Source organism: Channa argus, unplaced genomic scaffold, assembly GCF_033026475.1.
Source record: "Channa argus isolate prfri unplaced genomic scaffold, Channa argus male v1.0 Contig059, whole genome shotgun sequence".
Lineage (NCBI taxonomy): Eukaryota > Metazoa > Chordata > Actinopteri > Anabantiformes > Channidae > Channa > Channa argus.
The window spans coordinates 148,160-167,500 of NW_027125278.1; the positions used below are offsets into that span (position 1 = coordinate 148,160).

Consider the following 19,341-nt stretch of genomic DNA (forward strand, 5'->3'; position numbering starts at 1 on the left):
TTGGAAAACACATTCTCCCACATTAGTCAAAGGTGGGGAACCACCTATTCTCCAATGCTGCTTACCTGGATGAATTCATAGACTTTGATGTTATACAAGTTACAGTTCATCTGGATAGATGCAATGAACATCACACACAGAGGTAAGAGTGACACAGTGCTTAGATGTACCCAAACTTCCTTGTATTGACAACTTTATAGTTTGCTACATGATCACCCAATCTCCAAGTTGTCAATATGCACACAATAATGAAATGAATCAAATCGTCTGGAAGAAACTGTTCAACAAAAGTAGCCTAACAATGTGAAATGGTTCCATGTTGTAATGGGGAGCACTCTGGACTTTGAATCCAGTGATCTGAGTTCAAATCTTGGTGGAACCTACCGCTGGCTAGTTGTAGGTTTTTTTGCCCCAATGAGTGACTCAGTTACTCCACCAACTGGGACACACACAGTGGCATTGTCAACGAGCTCATCTTGTTCCAGAGACATAGAGTACTTTGTGCAATCAACACTCATGGCAAGTGTTTAAAGAACTAATACAGGGAGAGAGATGAGGCAAAGGTTGCACAATGGTTTACGATAGACACACTCTTAAGTAAATATCCTTGCGGATCTCATTCAGATAATGCTAAAAACACATTTTGGGCATGAAGTGCGATCCCAGACACAATCCCAAATTCCTAATTTATAACCCTACCCCTCGTTTTCAAGTGCTTCCCTATTTTTGTGTTTCACCCCAAACAGAGTCATAAGCTCTAGTAGTGTAAATATCTCCCTGTGAAATGCAATAAGCCTTGAAACCCCTGTCAAGCATCTGAGTGTTCAGGACTGTTCAGTAAAACCACAGACTGTTAAAACTGTTGTCTGTGTAACAATGTTCACATTTCCAGTGCACACATTCTTCATTTGGCAGCATCTGGAGATTCCCTGGTGTATAGGTAAGCACTCTGGACTGTGAATCCAGCGATCTGAGTTCAAACCACGGTGGGACCTGTTATAGTGTAGAACGAATAAAACCAGCTCGTCCTTTGAGCTGTGTTGCTGGTCTCAGGATTTAATGTGCAATAAATGCAGGCAACTTTGGCAACAGTTCTTTCTGTTGTGCTCCATTCAATGACTCTAGTACTCTACCAAATGATGTGGTTCAATTAATGTAATGCAATAATTGGATACTGGTTACTCTAAGAACTCTTTTTCTGGAGTTTGCTGAAAAAATGAATGCATATGTTAAAGCTCCATGAATTGATGTCTTCCCAGCAAAGGGCAGAAGAACACCAATACCAGCTGACAGATATGTAGTGGCTTAATCAACAAGCTCTTTTTTGCCTGAGACATCCCATACTTCACTCATCAATCACTGATGGCCAGGGTAGCAATAAACTGATAAAGAGATAGGCTGATGACGAGTTTGCACATTTGATTCACAATAATTACGCATAATCTAAACGCTGTCTTTTCGTATTTCTTTGGATTACCAAACAACCCCCCCTTCTGTTGTCAGGATGGCCGAGCGGTCAAAGGCGCTGCGTTCAAGTCGCAGTCTCTCCTGGAGGCGTGGGTTCGAATCCCACTTCTGACAAATGTTGGATTTTAGGGACAACAGCTGACACTTGGAAAACACATTCTCCCACATTAGTCAAAGGTGGGGAACCACCTATTCTCCAATGCTGCTTACCTGGATGAATTCATAGACTTTGATGTTATACAAGTTACAGTTCATCTGGATAGATGCAATGAACATCACACACAGAGATAAGAGTGACACAGTGCTTAGATGTACCCACACTTCCTTGTATTGACAATTTTATAGTTTGCTACATGGTCACCCAATCTCCAAGTTGTCAATATGCACACAATGCTGAAATGAATCAAATCGTCTGGAAGAAACTGCTCAACAAAAGTAGCCTAACAATGTGAAATGGTTCCATGGTGTAATGGTGAGCACTCTGGACTTTGAATCCAGTGATCCGAGTTCAAATCTCGGTGGAACCTACCGCTGGCTAGTTGTAGGTTTTTTTGCCCCAATGAGTGACTCAGTTACTCCACCAACTGGGAGACACACAGTGGCATTGTCAACGAGCTCATCTTGTTCCAGAGACATAGAGTACTTTGTGCAATCAACACTCATGGCAAGTGTTTAAAGAACTAATACAGGGAGAGAGATGAGGCAAAGGTTGCACAATGGTTTACGATAGACACACTCTTAAGTAAATATCCTTGCGGATCTCATTCAGATAATGCTAAAAACACATTTTGGGCATGAAGTGCGATCCCAGACACAATCCCAAATTCCTAATTTATAACCCTACCCCTCGTTTTCAAGTGCTTCCCTATTTTTGTGTTTCACCCCAAACAGAGTCATAAGGTCTAGTAGTTGAAATATCTCCCTGTGAAATGCAATAAGCCTTGAAACCCCTGTCAAGCATCAGAGTGTTCAGGACTGCTTAGTAAAACCACAGACTGTTAAAACTGTTGTCTGTGTAACACTGTTCACATTTCCAGTGCACACATTCTTCATTTGGCAGCATCTGGAGATGCCCTGGTGTATAGGTAAGCACTCTGGACTGTGAATCCAGCGATCTGAGTTCAAATCACGGTGGGACCTGTTATAGTTTGGAACGAATAAAACCAGCTTGTCCTTTGAGCTGTGTTGCTGGTCTTAGGATTTAATGTGCAATAAATGCAGGCAACTTTGGCAACAGTTCTATCTGTTGTGCTCCATTCAATGACTCTAGTACTCTATCAAATGACGGGGTTCAATTAATGTAATGCAATAATTGGATACTGGTTACTCTAAGAACTCTTTTTCTGGAGTTTGCTGAAAAAATGAATGCATATGTTAAAGCTCCATGAATTGATGTCTTCCCAGCAAAGGGCAAAAGAACACCAATACCAGCTGATAGATGTGTAGTGGCTTAATCAACAAGCTCTTTTTTGCCTGAGACATCCCATACTTCACGCATCAATCACTGATGGCCAGGGTAGCAATAAACTGATAAAGAGATAGGCTGATGACGAGTTTGCACATTTGATTCACAATAATTACGCATAATCTAAACGCTGTCTTTTCGGATTTCTTTGGAGTACCAAACAACCCCCACTTCTGTTGTCAGGATGGCCGAGCGGTCTAAGGCGCTGCGTTCAGGTCGCAGTCTCTCCTGGAGGCGTGGGTTCGAACCCCACTTCTGACAAATGTTGGATTTTAGGGACAACAGCTGACACTTGGAAAACACATTCTCCCACATTAGTCAAAGGTGGGGAACCACCTATTCTCCAATGCTGCTTACCTGGAGGAATTCATAGACTTTGATGTTATACAAATTACAGTTCATCTGGATAGATGCAATGAACATCACACACAGAGGTAAGAGTGACACAGTGCTTAGATGTACCCAAACTTCCTTGTATTGACAACTTTATAGTTTGCTACATGATCACCCAATCTCCAAGTTGTCAATATGCACACAATAATGAAATGAATCAAATCGTCTGGAAGAAACTGTTCAACAAAAGTAGCCTAACAATGTGAAATAGTTCCATGGTGTAATGGTGAGCACTCTGGACTTTGAATCCGGTGATCCGAGTTCAAATCTCGGTGGAACCTACCGCTGGCTAGTTGTAGGTTTTTTTGCCCCAATGAGTGACTCAGTTACTCCACCAACTGGGAGACACACAGTGGCATTGTCAACGAGCTCATCTTGTTCCAGAGACATAGAGTACTTTGTGCAATCAACACTCATGGCAAGTGTTTAAAGAACTAATACAGGGAGAGAGATGAGGCAAAGGTTGCACAATGGTTTACGATAGACACACTCTTAAGTAAATATCCTTGCGGATCTCATTCAGATAATGCTAAAAACACATTTTGGGCATGAAGTGCGATCCCAGACACAATCCCAAATTCCTCATTTATAACCCTACCCCTCGTTTTCAAGTGCTTCCCTATTTTTGTGTTTCACACCAAACAGAGTCATAAGGTCTAGTAGTTGAAATATCTCCCTGTGAAATGCAATAAGCCTTGAAACCCCAGTCAAGCATCAGAGTGTTCAGGACTGCTCAGTAAAACCACAGACTGTTAAAACTGTTGTCTGTGTAACACTGTTCACATTTCCAGTGCACACATTCTTCATTTGGCAGCATCTGGAGATTCCCTGGTGTATAGGTAAGCACTCTGGACTGTGAATCCAGCGATCTGAGTTCAAATCACGGTGGGACCTGTTATAGTGTAGAACGAATAAAACCAGCTCGTCCTTTGAGCTGTGTTGCTGGTCTCAGGATTTAATGTGCAATAAATGCAGGCAACTTTGGCAACAGTTCTTTCTGTTGTGCTCCATTCAATGACTCTTGTATTCTATCAAATTACGGGGTTCAATTAATGTAATGCAATAATTGGATACTGGTTACTCTAAGAACTCTTTTTCTGGAGTTTGCTGAAAAAATTAATGCATATGTTAAAGCTCCATGAATTGATGTCTTCCCAGCAAAGGGCAGAAGAACACCAATACCAGCTGACAGATGTGTATTGGCTTACTCAACAAGCTCTTTTTTGCCTGAGACATCCCATACTTCACGCATCAATCACTGATGGCCAGGGTCGCAATGAACGGATAAAGAGATAGGCTGATGACGAGTTTGCACATTTGATTCACAATAATTACGCATAATCTAAACGCTGTCTTTTCGGATTTCTTTGCAGTACCAAACAACCCCCCCCCTTCTGTTGTCAGGATGGCCGAGCGGTCTAAGGCGCTGCGTTCAGGTCGCAGTCTCTCCTGGAGGCGTGGGTTCGAACCCCACTTCTGACAAATGTTGGATTTTAGGGACAACAGCTGACACTTGGAAAACACATTCTCCCACATTAGTCAAAGGTGGGGAACCACCTATTCTCCAATGCTGATTACCTGGATGAATTCATAGACTTTGATGTTATACAATTTACAGTTCATCTGGATAGATGCAATGAACATCACACACAGAGGTAAGAGTGACACAGTGCTTAGATGTACCCAAACTTTCTTGTATTGACAATTTTATAGTTTGCTACATGATCACCCAATCTCCAAGTTGTCAATATGCACACAATAATGAAATTAATCAAATCGTCTGGAAGAAACTGTTCAACAAAAGTAGCTTAACAATGTGAAATGGTTCCATGGTGTAATGGGGAGCACTCTGGACTTTGAATCCAGTGATCTGAGTTCAAATCTCGGTGGAACCTACCGCTGGCTAGTTGTAGGTTTTTTTGCCCCAATGAGTGACTCAGTTACTCCACCAACTGGGAGACACACAGTGGCATTGTCAACGAGCTCATCTTGTTCCAGAGACATAGAGTACTTTGTGCAATCAACACTCATGGCAAGTGTTTAAAGAACTAATACAGGGAGAGAGATGAGGCAAAGGTTGCACAATGGTTTACGATAGACACACTCTTAAGTAAATATCCTTGCGGATCTCATTCAGATAATGCTAAAAACACATTTTGGGCATGAAGTGCGATCCCAGACACAATCCCAAATTCCTAATTTATAACCCTACCCCTCGTTTTCAAGTGCTTCCCTATTTTTGTGTTTCACCCCAAACAGAGTCATAAGGTCTAGTAGTTGAAATATCTCCCTGTGAAATGCAATAAGCCTTGAAACCCCTGTCAAGCATCAGAGTGTTCAGGACTGCTTAGTAAAACCACAGACTGTTAAAACTGTTGTCAGTGTAACACTGTTCACATTTCCAGTGCACACATTCTTCATTTGGCAGCATCTGGAGATGCCCTGGTGTATAGGTAAGCACTCTGGACTGTGAATCCAGCGATCTGAGTTCAAATCACGGTGGGACCTGTTATAGTTTGGAACGAATAAAACCAGCTTGTCCTTTGAGCTGTGTTGCTGGTCTTAGGATTTATTGTGCAATAAATGCAGGCAACTTTGGCAACAGTTCTTTCTGTTGTGCTCCATTCAATGACTCTTGTATTCTATCAAATTACGGGGTTCAATTAATGTAATGCAATAATTGGATACTGGTTACTCTAAGAACTCTTTTTCTGGAGTTTGCTGAAAAAATGAATGCATATGTTAAAGCTCCATGAATTGATGTCTTCCCAGCAAAGGGCAAAAGAACACCAATACCAGCTGATAGATGTGTAGTGGCTTAATCAACAAGCTCTTTTTTGCCTGAGACATCCCATACTTCACGCATCAATCACTGATGGCCAGGGTAGCAATAAACTGATAAAGAGATAGGCTGATGACGAGTTTGCACATTTGATTCACAATAATTACGCATAATCTAAACGCTGTCTTTTCGGATTTCTTTGGAGTACCAAACAACCCCCACTTCTGTTGTCAGGATGGCCGAGCGGTCTAAGGCGCTGCGTTCAGGTCGCAGTCTCTCCTGGAGGCGTGGGTTCGAACCCCACTTCTGACAAATGTTGGATTTTAGGGACAACAGCTGACACTTGGAAAACACATTCTCCCACATTAGTCAAAGGTGGGGAACCACCTATTCTCCAATGCTGCTTACCTGGAGGAATTCATAGACTTTGATGTTAAACAAATTACAGTTCATCTGGATAGATGCAATGAACATCACACACAGAGGTAAGAGTGACACAGTGCTTAGATGTACCCAAACTTCCTTGTATTGACAACTTTATAGTTTGCTACATGATCACCCAATCTCCAAGTTGTCAATATGCACACAATAATGAAATGAATCAAATCGTCTGGAAGAAACTGTTCAACAAAAGTAGCCTAACAATGTGAAATGGTTCCATGGTGTAATGGTGAGCACTCTGGACTTTGAATCCGGTGATCCGAGTTCAAATCTCGGTGGAACCTACCGCTGGCTAGTTGTAGGTTTTTTTGCCCCAATGAGTGACTCAGTTACTCCACCAACTGGGAGACACACAGTGGCATTGTCAACGAGCTCATCTTGTTCCAGAGACATAGAGTACTTTGTGCAATCAACACTCATGGCAAGTGTTTAAAGAACTAATACAGGGAGAGAGATGAGGCAAAGGTTGCACAATGGTTTACGATAGACACACTCTTAAGTAAATATCCTTGCGGATCTCATTCAGATAATGCTAAAAACACATTTTGGGCATGAAGTGCGATCCCAGACACAATCCCAAATTCCTCATTTATAACCCTACCCCTCGTTTTCAAGTGCTTCCCTATTTTTGTGTTTCACACCAAACAGAGTCATAAGGTCTAGTAGTTGAAATATCTCCCTGTGAACTGCAATAAGCCTTGAAACCCCAGTCAAGCATCAGAGTGTTCAGGACTGCTCAGTAAAACCACAGACTGTTAAAACTGTTGTCTGTGTAACACTGTTCACATTTCCAGTGCGCACATTCTTCATTTGGCAGCATCTGGAGATTCCCTGGTGTATAGGTAAGCACTCTGGACTGTGAATCCAGCGATCTGAGTTCAAATCACGGTGGGACCTGTTATAGTGTAGAACGAATAAAACCAGCTCGTCCTTTGAGCTGTGTTGCTGGTCTCAGGATTTAATGTGCAATAAATGCAGGCAACTTTGGCAACAGTTCTTTCTGTTGTGCTCCATTCAATGACTCTTGTATTCTATCAAATTACGGGGTTCAATTAATGTAATGCAATAATTGGATACTGGTTACTCTAAGAACTCTTTTTCTGGAGTTTGCTGAAAAAATTAATGCATATGTTAAAGCTCCATGAATTGATGTCTTCCCAGCAAAGGGCAGAAGAACACCAATACCAGCTGACAGATGTGTATTGGCTTACTCAACAAGCTCTTTTTTGCCTGAGACATCCCATACTTCACGCATCAATCACTGATGGCCAGGGTCGCAATGAACGGATAAAGAGATAGGCTGATGACGAGTTTGCACATTTGATTCACAATAATTACGCATAATCTAAACGCTGTCTTTTCGGATTTCTTTGGAGTACCAAACAACCCCCCCCTTCTGTTGTCAGGATGGCCGAGCGGTCTAAGGCGTTGCGTTCAGGTCGCAGTCTCTCCTGGAGGCGTGGGTTCGAACCCCACTTCTGACAAATGTTGGATTTTAGGGACAACAGCTGACACTTGGAAAACACATTCTCCCACATTAGTCAAAGGTGGGGAACCACCTATTCTCCAATGCTGATTACCTGGATGAATTCATAGACTTTGATGTTATACAATTTACAGTTCATCTGGATAGATGCAATGAACATCACACACAGAGGTAAGAGTGACACAGTGCTTAGATGTACCCAAACTTCCTTGTATTGACAATTTTATAGTTTGCTACATGATCACCCAATCTCCAAGTTGTCAATATGCACACAATAATGAAATTAATCAAATCGTCTGGAAGAAACTGTTCAACAAAAGTAGCTTAACAATGTGAAATGGTTCCATGGTGTAATGGGGAGCACTCTGGACTTTGAATCCAGTGATCTGAGTTCAAATCTCGGTGGAACCTACCACTGGCTAGTTGTAGGTTTTTTTGCCCCAATGAGTGACTCAGTTACTCCACCAACTGGGAGACACACAGTGGCATTGTCAACGAGCTCATCTTGTTCCAGAGACATAGAGTACTTTGTGCAATCAACACTCATGGCAAGTGTTTAAAGAACTAATACAGGGAGAGAGATGAGGCAAAGGTTGCACAATGGTTTACGATAGACACACTCTTAAGTAAATATCCTTGCGGATCTCATTCAGATAATGCTAAAAACACATTTTGGGCATGAAGTGCGATCCCAGACACAATCCCAAATTCCTAATTTATAACCCTACCCCTCGTTTTCAAGTGCTTCCCTATTTTTGTGTTTCACCCCAAACAGAGTCATAAGGTCTAGTAGTTGAAATATCTCCCTGTGAAATGCAATAAGCCTTGAAACCCCTGTCAAGCATCAGAGTGTTCAGGACTGCTTAGTAAAACCACAGACTGTTAAAACTGTTGTCTGTGTAACACTGTTCACATTTCCAGTGCACACATTCTTCATTTGGCAGCATCTGGAGATGCCCTGGTGTATAGGTAAGCACTCTGGACTGTGAATCCAGCGATCTGAGTTCAAATCACGGTGGGACCTGTTATAGTTTGGAACGAATAAAACCAGCTTGTCCTTTGAGCTGTGTTGCTGGTCTTAGGATTTAATGTGCAATAAATGCAGGCAACTTTGGCAACAGTTCTATCTGTTGTGCTCCATTCAATGACTCTAGTACTCTATCAAATTACGGGGTTCAATTAATGTAATGCAATAATTGGATACTGGTTACTCTAAGAACTCTTTTTCTGGAGTTTGCTGAAAAAATGAATGCATATGTTAAAGCTCCATGAATTGATGTCTTCCCAGCAAAGGGCAAAAGAACACCAATACCAGCTGATAGATGTGTAGTGGCTTAATCAACAAGCTCTTTTTTGCCTGAGACATCCCATACTTCACGCATCAATCACTGATGGCCAGGGTAGCAATAAACTGATAAAGAGATAGGCTGATGACGAGTTTGCACATTTGATTCACAATAATTACGCATAATCTAAACGCTGTCTTTTCGGATTTCTTTGGAGTACCAAACAACCCCCACTTCTGTTGTCAGGATGGCCGAGCGGTCTAAGGCGCTGCGTTCAGGTCGCAGTCTCTCCTGGAGGCGTGGGTTCGAACCCCACTTCTGACAAATGTTGGATTTTAGGGACAACAGCTGACACTTGGAAAACACATTCTCCCACATTAGTCAAAGGTGGGGAACCACCTATTCTCCAATGCTGCTTACCTGGAGGAATTCATAGACTTTGATGTTATACAAATTACAGTTCATCTGGATAGATGCAATGAACATCACACACAGAGGTAAGAGTGACACAGTGCTTAGATGTACCCAAACTTCCTTGTATTGACAACTTTATAGTTTGCTACATGATCACCCAATCTCCAAGTTGTCAATATGCACACAATAATGAAATGAATCAAATCGTCTGGAAGAAACTGTTCAACAAAAGTAGCCTAACAATGTGCAATGGTTCCATGGTGTAATGGTGAGCACTCTGGACTTTGAATCCGGTGATCCGAGTTCAAATCTCAGTGGAACCTACCGCTGGCTAGTTGTAGGTTTTTTTGCCCCAATGAGTGACTCAGTTACTCCACCAACTGGGAGACACACAGTGGCATTGTCAACGAGCTCATCTTGTTCCAGAGACATAGAGTACTTTGTGCAATCAACACTCATGGCAAGTGTTTAAAGAACTAATACAGGGAGAGAGATGAGGCAAAGGTTGCACAATGGTTTACGATAGACACACTCTTAAGTAAATATTATCTCATTCAGATAATGCTAAAAACACATTTTGGGCATGAAGTGCGATCCCAGACACAATCCCAAATTCCTAATTTATAACCCTACCCCTCGTTTTCAAGTGCTTCCCTATTTTTGTGTTTCACCCCAAACAGAGTCATAAGGGCTAGTAGTTGAAATATCTCCCTGTGAAATGCAATAAGCCTTGAAACCCCTGTCAAGCATCAGAGTGTTCAGGACTGCTCAGTAAAACCACAGACTGTTACAACTGTTGTCTGTGTAACACTGTTCACATTTCCAGTGTGCATATTCTTCATTTGGCAGCATCTGGAGATTCCCTGGTGTATAGGTAAGCACTCTGGACTGTGAATCCAGCAATCTGAGTTCAAATTACGGTGGGACCTGTTATAGTGTAGGACGAATAAAACCAGCTCGTCCTTTGAGCTGTGTTGCTGGTCTCAGGATTTAATGTGCAATAAATGCAGGCAACTTTGGCAACAGTTCTTTCTGTTGTGCTCCATTCAATGACTCTAGTACTCTATCAAATTAAGGGGTTCAATTAATGTAATGCGATAATTGGATACTGGTTACTCTAAGAACTCTTTTTCTGGAGTTTGCTGAAAAAATGAATGCATATGTTAAAGCTCCATGAATTGATGTCTTCCCAGCAAAGGGCAAAAGAACACCAATACCAGCTGATAGATGTGTAGTGGCTTAATCAACAAGCTCTTTTTTGCCTGAGACATCCCATACTTCACGCATCAATCACTGATGGCCAGGGTAGCAATGAACTGATAAAGAGATAGGCTGATGACGAGTTTGCACATTTGATTCACAATAATTACGCATAATCTAAACGCTGTCTTTTCGGATTTCTTTGGAGTACCAAACAACCCCCCCTTCTGTTGTCAGGATGGCCGAGCGGTCTAAGGCGCTGCGTTTAGGTCGCAGTCTCTCCTGGGGGCGTGGGTTCGAATCCCACTTCTGACAAATGTTGGATTTTAGGGACCACAGCTGACACTTGGAAAACACATTGGATCCATTCTTCCACATTCGTCAGAGGTGGGGAACCACTTATTCTCCAAGACTGCTTACCTGGATAAGGTGTGTTCAATCAGACAGAAAGTGCAGGAGCAGTGGGTAAAGCACGGATAGCTGACAAGCAAGCAGGGCTGTGGAGCTCAAGGAGCATGGCTTTGGCACCCCTCTACTTACGTATCAAAGGTAGTCTTTCATCTATGCCCTATAATCACTAATGAGAGTCTATTTGAGACTGACTCTATTGGCCAAATCCATAGATTTTCATGTTATACAAGTTACAGTGCATCTGGATAGATGCAATGAACATCACACACTGAGATAAAAGTGACACAGTGCTTAGATGTACCCAAACCGCCTCGTATTGACATTTTTTTAGTTTGCTACATGATCAGCCAAATCTCCAAGTTGTCAAGTTGGAGACAATAATGAAATGAATCAAATTGTGTGGAAGAACCTGTTCAACAACATAAAGCTAGCAATGTGGAAAGGTTCCATGGTGTAATGGTGAGCACTCTGGACTCTGAATCCAGCGATCCGAGTTCAAATCTCGGTGGGACCTACTGTTGGCAGCTTGTAGCTTTTCTCGATGCAATGATTGACTCGGTTACTCCACCAACTGGGAGACTCACAGTGGCATTGTCATGGAGCTCATCTTGTTCCAGAAACAGAATACTATGTGCACTAAACACTCATGACAAGTCTAAAAAAACTGAAACCGGCACAGAAATGAGGCCAAGCCTGCACGATGGTTTAAAATAAACACACTCTTAGCTAAGTATCCTTGCTGATCTCTGTCACATAATGCTAAAAACACATTTTGGGCATTCCATTCAAGTTTGGGCATGAAGTGCGATCCCAGACACAATCCCCAATTCCTCTTTTATAACCCTACCCTAGTTTTCAAGTGCTTCCTTATTTTTGTCATAAGGGTTAGTATTTGAAATATATTAAAAATAGTGTCTGTGTAACACTGTTCACTTTTCCAGTGCACACTTGCTTCATTTGGCAGCATCTGGAGATTCCCTGGTGTATAGGTAAGCACTCTGGACTATGAATCCAGCAATCTGAGTTCAAATCACGATGGGACCTGTTATAGTGTAGAATGAATAAAACCAGCTGGACCTTTAAGCTGGCTTGCTGTTCTCAGGTTTTAATGTGCAATAAATGCAGGCAACTTTGGCAACAGTTCTTTCTCTTATGCTCCATTCATTGACTCTAGTACTCTACCAAATGACGTGGTTCAATTAATATAATGCAATATTTGGATACTGGTTACCTTTTCTGGAGTTTGCTGAAAAACTGAATGTATATGTTAAAGCTCTATGAATTGATGTCTTGCCAGTAAAGGGCAGAAGAACACCAATACCAGCTGACAGGTGTGTAGTGGCTTAATCAACAAGCTCTTTTTTGCCTGAGACATACCATACTTCACGCATCCATCACTGATGGCCAGGGTAGCAATAAACCGATAAAGAGGTAGGCTGATGACGAGTTTGCACATTTGATTTACAATAATTACGCCTAATCTAAATGCTGTCTTTGCGCATTTTTTTTTGGAGTACCAAACCAAGCCTGTTCTGTTGTCAGGATGGCCGAGCGGTCTAAGGCGCTGCGTTCAGATCGCAGTCTCTCCTGGAGGCGAGGGTTCGAACCCCACTTCTGACAAATGTTGGATTTTAGGGACAACAGCTGACACTTGGAAAACACATTCTCCCACATTAGTCAAAGGTGGGGAACCACCTATTCTCCAATGCTGCTTACCTGGATGAATTCATAGACTTTGATGTTATACAAGTTACAGTTCATCTGGATAGATGCAATGAACATCACACACAGAGGTAAGAGTGACACAGTGCTTAGATGTACCCAAACTTCCTTGTATTGACAACTTTATAGTTTGCTACATGATCACCCAATCTCCAAGTTGTCAATATGCACACAATAATGAAATGAATCAAATCGTCTGGAAGAAACTGTTCAACAAAAGTAGCCTAACAATGTGAAATGGTTCCATGGTGTAATGGTGAGCACTCTGGACTTTGAATCCAGTGATCGGAGTTCAAATCTCGGTGGAACCTACTGCTGGCTAGTTGTAGGTTTTTTTGCCCCAATGAGTGACTCAGTTACTCCACCAACTGGGAGACACACAGTGGCATTGTCAACGAGCTCATCTTGTTCCAGAGACATAGAGTACTTTGTGCAATCAACACTCATGGCAAGTGTTTAAAGAACTAATACAGGGAGAGAGATGAGGCAAAAGTTGCACAATGGTTTACGATAGACACACTCTTAAGTAAATATCCTTGCGGATCTCATTCAGATAATGCTAAAAACACATTTTGGGCATGAAGTGCGATCCCAGACACAATCCCAAATTCCTAATTTATAACCCTACCCCTCGTTTTCAAGTGCTTCCCTATTTTTGTGTTTCACCCCAAACAGAGTCATAAGGGCTAGTAGTTGAAATATCTCCCTGTGAAATGCAATAAGCCTTAAACCCCTGTCAAGCATCAGAGTGTTCAGGACTGCTCAGTAAAACCACAGACTGTTACAACTGTTGTCTGTGTAACACTGTTCACATTTCCAGTGCGCATATTCTTCATTTGGCAGCATCTGGAGATTCCCTGGTGTATAGGTAAGCACTCTGGACTGTGAATCCAGCGATCTGAGTTCAAATTACGGTGGGACCTGTTATAGTGTAGGACGAATAAAACCAGCTCGTCCTTTGAGCTGTGTTGCTGGTCTCAGGATTTAATGTGCAATAAATGCAGGCAACTTTGGCAACAGTTCTTTCTGTTGTGCTCCATTCAATGACTCTAGTACTCTACCAAATGACGTGGTTCAATTAATGTAATGCAATAATTGGATACTGGTTACTCTAAGAACTCTTTTTCTGGAGTTTGCTGAAAAAATGAATGCATATGTTAAAGCTCCATGAATTGATGTCTTCCCAGCAAAGGGCAGAAGAACACCAATACCAGCTGATAGATGTGTAGTGGCTTAATCAACAAGCTCTTTTTTGCCTGAGACATCCCATACTTCACGCATCAATCACTGATGGCCAGGGTAGCAATGAACTGATAAAGATATAGGCTGATGACGAGTTTGCACATTTGATTCACAATAATTACGCATAAGCTAAACGCTGTCTTTTCGGATTTCTTTGGAGTACCAAACAACCCCACCTTCTGTTGTCAGGATGGCCGAGCGGTCTAAGGCGCTGCGTTCAGGTCGCAGTCTCTCCTGGAGGCGTGGGTTTGAATCCCACTTCTGACAAATGTTGGTTTTTATGGACAACAGCTGACACTTGGAAAACACATTCTCCCACATTAGTCAAAGGTGGGGAACCACCTATTCTCCAATGCTGCTTACCTGGATGAATTCATAGACTTTGATGTTATACAAGTTACAGTTCATCTGGATAGATGCAATGAACATCACATACAGAGATGAGAGTGACACAGTGCTTAGATGTACCCAAACTTCCTTGTATTGACAATTTTATAGTTTGCTACATGATCACCCAATCTCCAAGTTGTCAATATGCACGCAATAATGAAATGAATCAAATCGTCTGGAAGAAACTGTTCAACAAAAGTAGCCTAACAAAGTGAAATGGTTCCATGGTGTAATGGTGAGCACTCTGGACTTTGAAGCCAGTGATCCGAGGTCAAATCTCGGTGGAACCTACCGCTGGCTAGTTGTAGGTTTTTTTGCCCCAATGAGTGACTCAGTTACTCCACCAACTGGGAGACACACAGTGGTATTGTCAACGAGCTCATCTTGTTCCAGAGACATAGAGTACTTTGTGCAATCAACACGCATGGCAAGTGTTTAAAGAACTAATACAGGGAGAGAGATGAGGCAAAGGTTGCACAATGGTTTACGATAGACACACTCTTAAGTAAATATCCTTGCGGATCTCATTCAGATAATGTTAAAAACACATTTTGGGCATGAAGTGCGATCCCAGACACAATCCCAAATTCCTAATTTATAACCCTACCCCTTGTTTTCAAGTGCTTCCCTATTTTTGTGTTTCACCCCCAACAGAGTCATAAGGTCTAGTAGTTGAAATATCTCCCTGTGAAATGCAATAAGCCTTAAAACCCCTGTCAAGCATCTGAGTGTTCGGGACTGCTCAGTAAAACCACAGACTGTTAAAACTGTTGTCTGTGTAACACTGTTCACATTTCCAGTGCACACATTCTTCATTTGGCAGCATCTGGAGATTCCCTGGTGTATAGGTAAGCACTCTGGACTGTGAATCCAGCGATCTGAGTTCAAATCACGTTGGGACCTGTTATAGTGTAGAACGAATAAAACCAGCTCGTCCTTTGAGCTGTGTTGCTGGTCTCAGGATTTGATGTGCAATAAATGCAGGCAACTTTGGCAACAGTTCTTTCTGTTGTGCTCCATTCAATGACTCTAGTACTCTATCAAATGACGGGGTTCAATTAATGTAATGCAATAATTGGATACTGGTTACTCTAAGAACTCTTTTTCTGGAGTTTGCTGAAAAAATGAATGCATCTGGTAAAGCTCCATGAATTGATGTCTTCCCAGCAAAGGGCAGAAGAACACCAATACCAGCTGACAGATGTGTAGTGGCTTAATCAACAAGCTCTTTTTTGCCTGAGACATCCCATACTTCACGCATCAATCACTGATGGCAAGGGTAGCAATGAACTGATAAAGAGATAGGCTGATGACGAGTTTGCACATTTCATCCATCAAGAGCGGAAGGAGAAGAATGGAAACGGAGAAAAGTGGCGTCTATGGGGAAAGCGCGTTGAGAGGGAATGAGCTGGAGCTGGCGGAGGAGACGAGGAAGTCGCTGAATAAGGGTGTCAAGCAGATTGAGAAAAGAATGGAGATTGCAAAGGAGCGGCCTGGACGGAGAATGGAGAATGACTGTTTGGCGGCAGATGAGAGACAACAGGGAGAACGGGTAAGCACGCGTTCGGAGCCGGGTGGAGCGACAGAGACACGGAAAGAAATGCGGTATGATAGGGACTTGACTGTATTGGCTGAGGTGGTGGGAGAAAAGAAAGTTAAGACAATGGAACTGCTGAGAGCAATGCGTGATGTGTGTGGAGGCATCGTTGCATTGCGGGAGACGGGGCCGAATAAATATGAGGTGACGGTCAAGAGCGAAGCTGGAAAGAAAAGACTCTTAGATGGATTTAAAGTGGGTAGAGCAGTGGTGATGGTAAAAACTTTAGTTATCGATGAATTGGTGGTGTCATTTTTGAATTTGCCTGCCTATATTGCGGATGAGGACATTTTAGAAAAACTGGATGTGTGGGGAGTGAGAGCAATCTCTCCTATTAAAAGACGGTTGTGGCCTGGGACTGACGTGGCGGACGGAACAAGATATGTAAAAGTTAAATTTAATGAAACTGTGCAGTCATTACCATATTCCTCAAAATTTATGACGGCCACAGGGCCAGAATACTTCAGAGTTATTCATAATAATCAGGTTAAGGTGTGTAGGATGTGTTTACAGCCTGGGCATATAGTTAGAGATTGCCCAGATTTCACATGCTTTCACATGCAATGCAATAAACAGGGTCATTATGCACGTGAGTGTGATGCCTGGGCGCACAGGTGTGTTGCGTGCCATGCCCCAGCGGAGCAATGTAATTGCCATAATGCAGGTGAAGGGGAAGGGGTGGTAAACCGGGACTCCATCTCTGATGATGAGAGGAGTAATGTCAGGCCTGCACAGGAGCCAGCCCTGGGTAGCGAGACAGAGAGTGAGAATGAGCTTGGAGATGAGGTGGTGTCACAGAGTGCTGACTTGTTGGTGGAAGAGGGCATAAGAAATGAGGGTGTCGATGAGCTAGGATCCAGTATGGATCATGTGCTGGCGGACTGGAGCGGGGATGCGGCGAGTCGCCCTGAAGGGGGCTGGCTAGGCTCACCCCGGCCTGAGCCGAATGAGCCTCACTCTCGAAATGAAATAGAGTCCACCACTCGAATACCCACTTCTGATGTAGCCCTGCTGGCTCCCCAGGCTACTAGCGTGGACTCAGATTTAGAGATGGATGTCCAATGGGTAAAACAGGTCAGGAAGAGGGCACAGCAGGGTAAGCCAAGTGGAACTGAGGGAGGGTATAGAAATAAAGGTAAGAAATATGCCAAAAAATGACAGGGCCGATTTTAGTTTTTTTTCTGGGAATGCTGCTTCTCTCTCAAAATTTGAATGGTCTTAAAAACATTGAGAGAATTGAACAGCTTTGCGGGAAAATGCTGTGTGACATCCTGTGCGTCCAGGAATGCAGGTGGACCTCTGAGATAATAAAAAGCATAAAGTGCTTTTGGAGAGGGGATCTGTTTTATTCTCTCTCCCCAGACAAAACTGCAGGGGTAGCAATCTTTGTAAAACCTGGATTGTTTGAGAGTGTCGTGCAAATTGCTAAGGATGATCAGGGAAGGCTACTGGTGATTGATGTAATTGAACAGAGTCAGAGATATAGAATTGTGAATTTATATGGGCCAAATAGTGAAGGAGAGAGGAGGGTTTTTTTCAGGCGCTGTAAAAGATGGACAGATGATCGCTCGGTGGTGATAGGGGACTGGAATGTGACACTGGCTAGGATAGATGTGGGTGTCAACAATAAATTTAAGAATGACACTAGTAGGTCGGCTGTGTTTGAATGGATGGAAAAGTGTGACTTGATGGATGCATGGAGAGTACTGAACCCCGGTACCCGTGCGTATTCGCGCAGGCAAGTGGTGTTGGGCAGGCTGAAACAATCTAGAATAGATTTGTGCTTGCTAGCGTCAGGTTTGGTTACGGTTTTAAATAACTGTAAATATGAGTTTTGCACTTGGAGTGATCATGCCTCTCTGAGAGTGGCTCTAGGGGAGGGCAGGGTGCAGAGGAATGGGGGCTTGTGGTGCTTTAATTCAAGCCTCTTAGAGGATGGATTTTTTAGAGCAAAAATGGAGTCTTTTCTCTCTGCTCTATGTGATCAAAGTGAGTTTGTGGTTGACATCATTGAGTGGTGGGAGCGCACTAAGTTAAAAATCAAGAAGCGCTGCATCGCATTGAGCAGAGAGAAAAGACAAAGAGAGAAAAGAGAGGAGGATGAGCTGAGGGACCGCCTGAAAAAGGAGCTTGAGTTGGTTGAGGCTGGGTGTGGACATCCGTTGGAGACGTATCTTGTGCTGAGGGAGCAGTTGAGACACCTTGATGAGAGAAAATGCAGGGGTGCAATGATCCGCAGCAAAGCGCAGCATATGTTGAAAGGTGAGCGCTGTACTGCATTTTTTCTGGGTTTGGAAAAGAGGAAACAGACCAAAACATATATTTCTGAAATAAAGGACTCGGAGGGTAACACACATACTGATTCAGTGGATATTTTACAAACCGTGCAAGATTTCTATTCCAATTTATTTAGTAGGCAAAAGATATCACAGATAAAGTTAAATCAAGTACTTGGGAAAATTAGCTGCTCCCTCAGTCACGAGGATGCGGCTTTGTGTGATGAAAACATCCAGTTGGAAGAAGTGAAAGAGGCAATCTTAGCCCTGAATACATCAAGGAGCCCAGGTTCGGACGGTCTCTCAGCTGAATTCTATCAGCATTTCAGTCACCTGCTGGCCCCTGTCCTCTGCAGACTTTTTTTGGCCATACAGGAGGAGGGCAGGTGCGCAGAGTCCTTCCTGAGGGGAGTGATCACTCTAGTGTATAAAAACAAAGGGGAAAAATCTGACCTAGCAAACTATAGACCAATTAGCCTGCTCAACACTGACTATAAGATCCTGACTAAGGTACTGGGTTTTAGGCTCAAAGGAGTGATCGGCTCGATAATTGGGCCTACCCAGACTTACAGTATTCCTGGGAGGGATATTGCTGACTGCATCCTGTCAACAAAGTTGTCTTTTGAAAACCTAATGATGACAGGGGGCATATACCTCAGTGTTGATTTGGAGAAGGCATTTGACAGGGTCAGTCATGAGTTTCTCTTTGGATGTCTGGGGGTTTTTGGGTTCGGCCCAATTTTTCGAGAACGGGTGAAGTTGTTGTACA

At 42.8% G+C, this 19,341-nt stretch overlaps 17 non-coding genes across 17 annotated transcripts; all 17 read left to right on the top strand.

Moving 5' to 3' along the window:
* The first annotated feature begins 1,498 nt into the window (after positions 1-1,498).
* On the top strand, positions 1,499-1,581 carry trnal-caa (transfer RNA leucine (anticodon CAA)). The gene has a single exon. It is a non-coding gene; the product is annotated as a tRNA-Leu (tRNA).
* A 341-nt stretch (positions 1,582-1,922) lies between these two features.
* Positions 1,923-1,994, top strand: trnaq-uug (transfer RNA glutamine (anticodon UUG)). The gene has a single exon. It is a non-coding gene; the product is annotated as a tRNA-Gln (tRNA).
* A 1,116-nt stretch (positions 1,995-3,110) lies between these two features.
* Positions 3,111-3,193, top strand: trnal-cag (transfer RNA leucine (anticodon CAG)). The gene has a single exon. It is a non-coding gene; the product is annotated as a tRNA-Leu (tRNA).
* A 341-nt stretch (positions 3,194-3,534) lies between these two features.
* trnaq-uug (transfer RNA glutamine (anticodon UUG)) lies at positions 3,535-3,606 on the top strand. Its single transcript has one exon. It is a non-coding gene; the product is annotated as a tRNA-Gln (tRNA).
* A 1,118-nt stretch (positions 3,607-4,724) lies between these two features.
* trnal-cag (transfer RNA leucine (anticodon CAG)) lies at positions 4,725-4,807 on the top strand. The gene has a single exon. It is a non-coding gene; the product is annotated as a tRNA-Leu (tRNA).
* Positions 4,808-5,148: 341 nt separating this feature from the next.
* On the top strand, positions 5,149-5,220 carry trnaq-uug (transfer RNA glutamine (anticodon UUG)). The gene has a single exon. It is a non-coding gene; the product is annotated as a tRNA-Gln (tRNA).
* Positions 5,221-6,336: 1,116 nt separating this feature from the next.
* trnal-cag (transfer RNA leucine (anticodon CAG)) lies at positions 6,337-6,419 on the top strand. Its single transcript has one exon. It is a non-coding gene; the product is annotated as a tRNA-Leu (tRNA).
* A 341-nt stretch (positions 6,420-6,760) lies between these two features.
* trnaq-uug (transfer RNA glutamine (anticodon UUG)) lies at positions 6,761-6,832 on the top strand. Its single transcript has one exon. It is a non-coding gene; the product is annotated as a tRNA-Gln (tRNA).
* A 1,117-nt stretch (positions 6,833-7,949) lies between these two features.
* Positions 7,950-8,032, top strand: trnal-cag (transfer RNA leucine (anticodon CAG)). Its single transcript has one exon. It is a non-coding gene; the product is annotated as a tRNA-Leu (tRNA).
* Positions 8,033-8,373: 341 nt separating this feature from the next.
* On the top strand, positions 8,374-8,445 carry trnaq-uug (transfer RNA glutamine (anticodon UUG)). Its single transcript has one exon. It is a non-coding gene; the product is annotated as a tRNA-Gln (tRNA).
* Positions 8,446-9,561: 1,116 nt separating this feature from the next.
* On the top strand, positions 9,562-9,644 carry trnal-cag (transfer RNA leucine (anticodon CAG)). The gene has a single exon. It is a non-coding gene; the product is annotated as a tRNA-Leu (tRNA).
* A 341-nt stretch (positions 9,645-9,985) lies between these two features.
* Positions 9,986-10,057, top strand: trnaq-uug (transfer RNA glutamine (anticodon UUG)). The gene has a single exon. It is a non-coding gene; the product is annotated as a tRNA-Gln (tRNA).
* Positions 10,058-11,166: 1,109 nt separating this feature from the next.
* Positions 11,167-11,249, top strand: trnal-uag (transfer RNA leucine (anticodon UAG)). Its single transcript has one exon. It is a non-coding gene; the product is annotated as a tRNA-Leu (tRNA).
* A 538-nt stretch (positions 11,250-11,787) lies between these two features.
* Positions 11,788-11,859, top strand: trnaq-cug (transfer RNA glutamine (anticodon CUG)). Its single transcript has one exon. It is a non-coding gene; the product is annotated as a tRNA-Gln (tRNA).
* Positions 11,860-12,882: 1,023 nt separating this feature from the next.
* Positions 12,883-12,965, top strand: trnal-cag (transfer RNA leucine (anticodon CAG)). Its single transcript has one exon. It is a non-coding gene; the product is annotated as a tRNA-Leu (tRNA).
* Positions 12,966-13,306: 341 nt separating this feature from the next.
* Positions 13,307-13,378, top strand: trnaq-uug (transfer RNA glutamine (anticodon UUG)). Its single transcript has one exon. It is a non-coding gene; the product is annotated as a tRNA-Gln (tRNA).
* A 1,115-nt stretch (positions 13,379-14,493) lies between these two features.
* On the top strand, positions 14,494-14,576 carry trnal-cag (transfer RNA leucine (anticodon CAG)). The gene has a single exon. It is a non-coding gene; the product is annotated as a tRNA-Leu (tRNA).
* Positions 14,577-19,341: the final 4,765 nt, after the last annotated feature.